Below are 10422 nucleotides of genomic sequence, written 5' to 3'. Positions count from 1 at the left end.
AGAAGAAAAAATATCTTCCCTAATGTTCTCTCCATTTACACGGTTAAAAGAGGAGGAAAAAGGGGATCACTTTTCTCACTTGTTTTTCACAAAAACACTCTCATCAAAACCATAAACTACCCTAAAATTATTTGAAATTAGGGTTTTCTTTCTAGCAAGAAAGAGACATTTCTCGGAGCATTTTGGGTGCAACGATTAGGAGAATATCGATCTCGATATTTGTTCTTAGGCCAAATTGCTAGGGCCGAAGGTTAATTCTAATCTCTATTCTTTTGTTTATGCAATTTCGTTTATGACTCGTAATTTCATATTCTATAATTTCGTTATAATCCGAATTTTCTTGATGAGATATACCGATATTTCCAACAGGTCAGCCTTGATTCAAACTTCACCCCTGCAATTTTTAAACAAGGTACCTATTCTGCATTTATTTGAACCTGCCATCAGCAAGCCTGAATAGGTGAACCCTGTCAATACTAACAATGATTCATAGATTAAGCCTTATCATGATTGGTTCCTGCGAGATATACTACCTCAGGCCAGACATATGGCTAGAGCATTTGGAATTAGAGCTTCTACCTATTTTATCATCAATGATAATTTGTTTAAAAGATTTCAGGTCGGACCATACTTGAGATTTCTCATACCACATGAAGCAAAGCAAAGTTCTCAAGACTGGCTATATTGGTCAACCCTGAGGGCTGACTACCTGGACAACAGCATGAAATGCGAAACCTGCCATAAGCATGCTACGACTATTCATCAATCGTCTACGTCATTACATTCTATCTCTACACCCTAGCCATTTGTGAAGTGGGGCATGGCTAACCTAAAGTAAATGGTTAAGCTGAATTAAATGAAAAGGTGGTCGTCAAAAAACAAAACAAAAAATTGCCAGCCTGAACCCAACAGATTGAAGAACCTTACATGCCACAAACACTGAAAGGAGCCATGATTCTAATATCTTGGAATGTCATCCACCTAAAAGCGCAATCATACTTGTGGTAATTTCTGCTCTGCATGTTCTAGGTAGAAGTTCCAAACTTATTCATCCGAATGTGTGTTATGCCGTGCCTTTCCTGAACATGTTACGTGACAATGTGCATTCTTTTCTTGCCTACTTGTTTGCGTTTCACATGCTGGATGTTCTAACCAAATTTGTTTTACTTGAATCCTGAACAATTATACATGATAAATGTTTATATGCATAAATATTCAGGATTGAGGGCTGCTCTACTATATATCAATTTCTGAAATAAAAACTTTGCACTTAACTATTCCTGACGAGTTGGTAACCACCACCAGATACAGTAAATGTCAGGACAAATCAGACATGAAATAATTGCCTGACCTGACTAGGTTTACTGCCACGGATTACAACCGGCTGGACGCAGCAAGACAGGTGCAAGGGTGTTCTCTCCCAACCACTTAGTCTAAATGCCCTCCTGACAGGCCGAATACCAAGCCCTCCAGCTAGGCAGGGGACATAACCCTCCTGACAGGCCGATTTCCCACCCCTTCAACCATTATGGCAAAAAACCATACTTGGTTGAATTACTCACGACATGCCAAATCACAGGACAAGTTCAAAAATGTCTTACAGGTTAACAAAATAAAGATTTTGACAGGTTAACAGGTCTGAAGAAAACAGGTTAAACAGGTTAACAGGTTTGAAAACAATGACGGGATTAAACAAAGCAAGCCTGAAAGACGATCTTTATATCATTAATAAAGCCCTTACCCTCTTGGCAAAGGTAGCAAAATGTATATCTATCCTATTAGGGATAATCTCCCTGACTAGGACCAACAAAATATAAAATTATCTTTACAAGGACATTCCCCCGGGCAAACGTACAAAATGATTAATGATTCTACCAAGGACATTCTCCTTGGTTGGACAAAATACCATTGCTTGACGTTTCTGCGAATGATATCCCTCTTGTCAGGGCTAGATACTAACACCGATCAGAAATTATTCCTCGCTAAACCGAGCACCATAATTCCTCTTTCTCACGAAACATAATAGCCTTCATCGGCTCAAAATACTTTTCCAATATAATCCTTGTCTTACCCTGCCCTGTCGCAGCAATGAACATTGACTCACACACTCCGTAAATACACTTGATCAAAAAGCAAACATTACTGATTCTTATAATGAGGCAAAGACAAGTCAGGTCAACTATACGCAAGCTACATGACTGAATCATACGTACAGGGTAACGTACTGAATATACCAAGTAGGAATGGCAGGGGCATCAGTCAGATCAATAGCTTATCACGATCAGCTCTAGTACTGAAGACAGGCCAACTACCTGTGAACTTTCCTGCTTGACTTTAGCAAGCCTGTCATTCAAGTCTCACTGCCGAAAGCTGAAGCCCGAGCAGGCCTAACATGCTTAAGAACCTTGAGAAGCCTCCAGCCTGAAAACGACAAAGAAAACATTCCACCCCGCAACAGAATGACCACGACCTCTCCATAAGAAAAATTGCCATGAAAGAAGTTACCTTTTAAGAGGGATAATAACTATTAGACAGCTAATCGTCAACTACAAAGAAGGATGGGAGAATTTTCTGGAATCCATACATCAGGATCAGCGAAGATGGTGACCTTATCAAACAGCTAGAGCAAGGGATACATCTCCAAATGCGATGGGTTGATTTCCAGAAAATTCAGGCATATTTTCAGAGTTTGGGACGAAAGGTGTGCTAAGAGCAACAACAACCCTGGTTGATTATCTTTTTACAACCATGGTTAGATTTTCTGGTAATTTCAAGGAAAATAAACGAAGGTTGAAGATAAAGATGGAAGAAAGATTGAGAGAAATTTAGAGGAATTGATCAAGTTTTGGTGGATAGTAAAGCATGAAGTGAAGAAATTATTTATAGCCGGTAAAGATTGGGATCTACTGCAACTAGCTATTTTCTTGATGATAAAGCACGCTGAATCTTCCAAGAGAAGTTATCCAAATATCAAAAGAGAAGGTTATCTCCTCATTACTGGCCTGACCCAGCGATAATACGGAAATAAGGGGCAATTGTTGGGCCTGGAATTTCGCACTACTGACAGAATAGAATTCTACCCTGGCCTGACGATCAGGGTAGGTCCGTCAGGGTAGTCCGAGTTTGGTAACAGTTGATGAGCCTAGACTCCCACATCATCTTCAGGGTCATCTTCAGGGTGTCAGGACGTCAAGACATCAGGGTGTCAGGGCGTCAGGCTATCAGGGTATCAGGAGACAGGCACCAGGCCGGAGAGGACAACGGTCAAATGTAAGGTCGACATTTGACCATGTCATAGACAATTATATGAGATTATTACCACATTAATATGGTAATTAAGAGTATATTAATGGTGAAGATTTTGTCATAAAGAGGGAGCATTAATAGACATTAATGCGCAATAAAGACAACAATTAAGAAGGAATATTCAGCATTAAGTACAAAGACTTTGCAGCCATTCAGCTTGCCTATATAAGGAGCATTTGAAGATCATTTGGCAAGACGAGACATACTTAAACATATACAACACACGCTCTACAAGATTACAAGCCACATAACACTTAGAGAAATATTACATATATAGATCTATTATCATACTTATATTCTCCCAATTACATAGTGAAATCCTCTCCTGGCTTGGTGCCCGTGGTTTTTTCCCATTAAAGGGTTTTCCACGTACAAATTCCTTTGTCTTATTATTTACTTTATTTGCATTGCCTTTATTACAATCAACCATGCCTAGGTTCGATCACGATAATAGCGAAATAGGATAATACTAGTTAACCCCCATACTATTCTACCCTGGTCATATTTCAAGCCTTGCGCAAAATATGGACAAAACAGCAACATTACCCCCCAACCTCTCATTTTCCACAGTAACACAGTTGAAATCACCTCCAACAGTCCAAGGAATAAGGATTTGACTTGCCAACCTCCTAATATTATTCCACAATTCCTCCCTTTCTCCAACTCCATTAAAAGCATAAACAAAAGTAATAAACACTTGGAGATAAGTAGCTCTATCTGTCACCATCATATGTATATATTGTGCATTATATTCCAAGAAAAGAATATCATACACAATAGGTTTCTAAATGACCCATATTCTACCACCCTTATGATAAGCAGTATTTGTGGACTCACACCAATCCTAAAACACATTAGAAATTGCTTTATTGATATTCCGCGGTTTAATCTTGGTTTCAAGTAAAACAAAAAGCCCAACATTATTTTTAACCATGAACTTATGTACAAAATTCCGCTTCCCCTCCGTATTCATCCCCCTAACATTCTAATATCCAAAATTCATCATGGGGAAAGATTAAAAGGATCAATACCAGATATGCCAATACCTTGCTTTGGGGGGCATGACCCTCTTAGCACCTCTTTATATGATGGTGTGACCTGAACATCCTTGTTTACATTTAAAACACCCTGTTTTGTTGCTCTAATAGCTCTGATAAGAGATATTTGTTGGAGTTTGTGTCCTCAACAATAGTGCGATCACATTATTGAAACTCGTGATCAGAATACGTGTAGGGATGATTCATTTATATATGTCAACTGATCAACATTAATCCGTAATGATTGGCTGATTATAGTTTGACATTACTGTCGTTTGACTGTGGTGATCAGTTGATCCCTTAAGATCACACCTAAAGGACGATTCCCATAATAGATAATTTAATTAATATTATATTGATACAGATTAATAAATTCCTTAAAATTGAACAATTTACGTCTATGAGTGAGAATATGAATCTTATTATAATTCGATTAAATAAGATTCGTTTTAGTAATTAAAATGTGGTATTACTAAAATTGTTTATGAAACAATTAAGAGAGAATGGTTAATCTTAATTATAAATTGTTGTAGATTATATTAACATGATCCATTTTATAATATGTAATTGTGAATTACCTTTTAATTAGTTAAAATTGATTTGTCTATTTTGTAAATAACATTTAATTTGTTAAAAGTAAATTAGTGAGACTAATAACATGTGAATTGTCACATGTCACACAACATTACAAAATGACAATTGACAAAAATAAAATGGATGTATACGTTGTGATATGGATCAAAATAATGGGTGGTTTATGGTTATTGTAAAATGTTTTTAAATTGTTTAAAAGACATGATGATGACCTAACCTTCTATAGACCACACCCTATATATTTTGGTAAGAGAAAAATAAAAAGTGAAGGCCATGCATTGACCTTGTGAGGCTCCCCCATCTGGCCCTCTCGCCTTTTAAAGGGATTTTTGTTTTTGTTTTTCTCACTTAACAACTCTCTCAATTCACATTATTCTCACCTCTCTCTAAAATAGTTTTAGAACAAAAAGAAATTGTTTAGAAAATCTAATAAATCAGTAGTAATATTGTTGGTTTTAGATTCAATATAAGGATACTAATTATATTACCTAGTTAGTAATAATTAGTATTAAGGGATAGTCTTGATGCAACTAAGAGGAGATATTCCACAATGAATACTTGAAGATTTTGGAGGATCATCTGTAACAACCCCATTTAATCAGGAGCCTTTAGCTAGACATTCCCAACTAAATAGGACTGTTACCATCTTGGTTTCCCGAGGTAGTGAATAACAAAGTACAACAATACCAAAGTACTTTAATTAAAACTTAGCGATTACATATTATTACAACTTATTCAATCTAAACATAATATAAAACTTGATACAACTCGCAGCGGAATAAATAAAGTGACTACCACTCTAAATGATTTAGACAGCAACTATGGTCCAAGTCAAGCTCACGTCCCAATGCTCCCAAATCAGCTAAGCTTTAGTACCTTTCAAATCTGCTCCCCATTATGGTTCATCACAGGTGTTCATGAATACACTGTCAACCACGAGGGTAAGTAGGAATAACCAACAACAAGTCAAAGTGAAATGATATTATATATAATGCCAATACAACTGAGCTCATCACCCGAAACACCCATTCATCCCGCCAATCCCTGGCCCGGGGTATCCATCATCCCAACACAAGGTCGAGGTATCCACCATCCCAGTATAAAACTGAGGTATCCACCATCCTAGTATAAAACTGAGGTATCCAATACAAATGTCATGCCGATAATAATAATCATCCCAGAACGTGTCTGAGGTATCCTATAATTATGATATGAATAAACCAACAACCAAAGTATACTCCAATGACATATAATCCATATCTGATAATTCATCCAATGGCAATTCACCACACAATTCCACAATTACTCTTATCAATTAAATAGTAGGACAAGTTGAGTAGTTATCCTACCTGGCAAGCAAATCCAATAACGCAATCCGAATAATAGAATCCAATTAATAAAGCTTCTCACAACTCCGTCACCTAGACAAGTAGTTATTATAATTACTAATTATATACTTTATTTATAATTCAATACCAATTATACTTTAATTATTTATTATTAATCATAACATTACGATATTCTAAAACCCGATTAAATTAAAAAACCCGAGTCAACACCCCCCTAATAAACCCACCTCCAAACACGTCAGACAACCCTAACAAACCAAACACCCCAATAACCCACGTTTAACATGAGTAATACAACCCGCAACATAACCCTTTTAGCCCCCCCCCCCCCCCCCCCACACACACACGACAACTACCACCATGCACACCGTGAGCCACAGCCAGCCACCCTCCTCGACATCCATCACACACAGCCCCACACGACCCTAATCCAGCAGCCCTAACACCATTAACACCTAACACCACCAACAATACAAACAATCCAACAACAACAACTCATCCACCCGCCAATACCCCATATTCACGACCACCACCACCCTACAGACCACCACCGCACCACCAATAATACCTCCCTCATGGCCCACAAACAACTGCACTCGACACAACAACAACAACAACTAACAACAACCAACCCGACACACTCCCCTGTTTTTCCCCTGTTTTAATGAAACTCTGGTCAACCACCACGCTAACCACCATCCCAGAGTAGACTACTGCCACCAATAGAACCGCCTAACCCCAACGAACCCAACCATCCCAGGTTCGAGACAAACAAGTCATGAGAAGGTGTATAAAATCGGTTTTATGCGTAAACGACAACCACCCCTTTTCCCATAACTCCGGCCAAGTAACCACCCAAGTCACCGTCTTTAAACATCCCTAATGCAACCCCCAGATACCACCCAAACCAGCTCAGGTTGGACACGTCTAAATATGGGTTCAATAGCATACAAAATAGGTCATACACCACTCATAAAAACCCCTTCGAACGCCCCTCTCTCGTCGGTCAGTGGTGGTCAACGGTGGGTCCGGTCAATCCCTGGTGTGCCACGGTCAAGGTCACGGTCACGGCTTGTCCTACGGTGGCCTAGTTTACGAGTTATAGCAAAGCAAAGTATATACATGAGACGGTCTTAAAGTATTACCTCGAGGTTATAAATTGATTTTGCTAAATTCCTCATTCTTTCAGTCTTTAGGTCTCCCATCTCTCTTTAATCAATTATTTTCATATTGCATATATAAACTAGGGCAATGAATTTATCTCTATTTATAGGGTAGGTTTAGATCTATCAGAGTGCAATTAGAAAACTATGTAATTACCTTATTACTATTATTATTATTACTATTATTATTATTATAACATAATTATCGTTTATTATCATTATATGAATTATCGTATATTATTATTATCCAATTCCCATCCCGACTCGCAATTCTATTATATATTACTTTATTATTATATCATTCCGTCTTATTCATAATTATTAAATATTAACCTTTTAACCTTTTAATTAATTATTCAAATTACATAAATTATTCTTGTAAACGCTTACGAAATTACGGGGTATTACAGTCTTCCCCCCCTAAAATGAACTTCGTCCCAAAGTTCACCCAAAATGCTACAAAAGCCTCGTTAAACCATCAACACATCTGAATGTTATTTCAACTCACTTGCAACACAATTAACTTTCTTAATCATTATCAAACCATATCATTCTTATCAAAATGTATAACCAAATTAACTCAAAACACGAAAATGTATCACAAAATAAACTTAAAACATGAGGTGTCACATCATCCATATACATTGTAGTTCAAGAACAAGTGGAGAAAGGAGTCCTAACTTGTGCCCTTTTTCGTGCCTTACCTACAATGTAAGGAACTTAATTAATCCATATTTTATCTTATGTTATGCTTGCAACTAGATCTATAATTAAATAAGTTTAATTAAAGGGTTTTAGAATCCTTTCAATTGGTATCATGAGCTTAGGTCGTTGCATGCATAATCGGTTTATAGTTTTTCCGAGTTAAATTTAAAACATTTAAAACTAGATATTTTGTGATTTATATTATAAAGTCACAAAAATTTTTGCATGTTGTATATTCTGGTCCTAAAATAAATTTAGGTCATTTTGATGATTTATGGTATTGTATTGCTCTTTTTAATGATTTTTAGTGTTTTTATAACATTTTATTGAGTAAAATGGTATTTAAAATGCTAAAAATAGTTACACTTAGTTTCTGACCTTGAAATTTTTATATGACCTCACATGCATATTTTACTTATTTTATGTAAGATTTTGTATAAATTTGATTTATTTTTCATGATTTATGATTTTTATATGACATAAATAGAGGTAAAATGGTTAAAAATAGTTAAACTTCAAAACAGGACATAAAATTTTAATATGTTGTCATATGCACATTTTTACTCACTGTGTGTAAAATTTGAGATGAACAAGATTCATTTTGCATGATTTATGAATTTTTTTTAGTGTAAAAATGACATAAATAGTGACTATTTTAAGAAAAATAGCTAAAATGAATTACATGGCATGAGAAAATGATTTTAGGTTTCATTTATATCCCACATTTCAGATCTAAAGTTGGAACATTGATTAGATTAATTTTCATATGCTTTAGATGTTTTATTTGATAAAACCGATAAATTGCAACTACATTTTTCTCAAAATAAATTTGAAAATTTTAACCTTGATTTTTGACATTATGAGTGTTATGGATATATTCCAGAATGTTCAAAAATTTAGAATTCAAATTTTGAAATTATTGTAATTTAATTAGATTTATTTCATAAAAGTTATGATTTTAAGGTCTATAATGAGCATAAATGTTGAATCACGTTGAATTATTGTCAAAAATTGAGTGATGACTAATTTTTGAGTCCTAAAAGGTTAGGATAATTAACTTGGACTTAAATTAGATTTTAGTATTATTTTACGATTTTAATAAGTTAAAGATCGCGAATATCCATAAAATCGGATTATATTTACGATATAAGTTTAAATAGGGCGATTTGGCACATAACTTAGTATGTTAGATACATATTAAAATGCTTCATATTTCATTGATGAATGTCGTATTTTTTTTATATAATTTTGAATTATGTAATTTTATCTTAGTATGACCTTAGTTTTAATCGATTTTACCCGTAATGTAAGGGAATATTGATTCGGTTGTAATTTATTGGGATCTCGCATCACCGTTTTGTAATTTAATAGATTTAATTTTTATTACATATGTATAATAGAATTTGCTATGTATTTTATTATTTAATTATTTGTAACTCCGGAGTTTCCAAAAGACGGTGCCATTCGGAAAAGAGTTCCGATCAAGACGGTGTTTGTCCTTGGGAGACGTGTCACATGAAGATTCAAGGGACCAAAGGAGTTGGTTTCCGAATTTGTAATAGAATATAAGATTTTCTATTTTAGGATAGGCCATACTAGGGAATTTACTTTACTTCATTTGCTTGCTATGTTTGCATGCATTGCCAAATCGCCATAACTTCACATGCATATTTATTCGACTTTTCGACTATTGTCAATTATAATTATTAAGTAGTCATCGACTTAGTTCACTTAAGATGATAGATAATAAATCGACAAGACCACTCACATATTTAAAATTGATATTAGCCTTACCAAATAGTAGGACTCACGAACCTCTTTGACATTTGGGGTAGATTCGGTTTCCCGGGGTACTTTCATTTTTCATAGGGTAAGTGAGGTAATAAAACGTTATTACACACGAAATTTGGTTGGACTCAACGGGATATAATGACTAGTCTTATGTTCCGGGGCTAGAGATGGAATTTATGAAATTCATCGACCGAGAGTTCTAAGGTAGAATCAATTAAAGAGTTAATTCACCAAATTTATGCAAGTATGGGATATAACGGTTTCCCGTGCCCATGTTTGTGTGAAGATGGATCTCGGAATCATTTATATAATTTAGGTGCGAGGTCATTATTTAAATGCATAATTATAAACCTTGTTAAAAATGTTTGCAAGTAAAACGATAAATGTTAATTATTTCCTTCATCTCCTTTTGTAGTTATTTATCGCAATGGATTCATATTATTCTCCTTCATCTATTACCATTGATTTTTGGCTTAA

Source organism: Silene latifolia, chromosome 7 (assembly GCF_048544455.1).
Source record: "Silene latifolia isolate original U9 population chromosome 7, ASM4854445v1, whole genome shotgun sequence".
Taxonomy (NCBI): domain Eukaryota; kingdom Viridiplantae; phylum Streptophyta; class Magnoliopsida; order Caryophyllales; family Caryophyllaceae; genus Silene; species Silene latifolia.
This window is presented reverse-complemented; position numbering follows the sequence as displayed.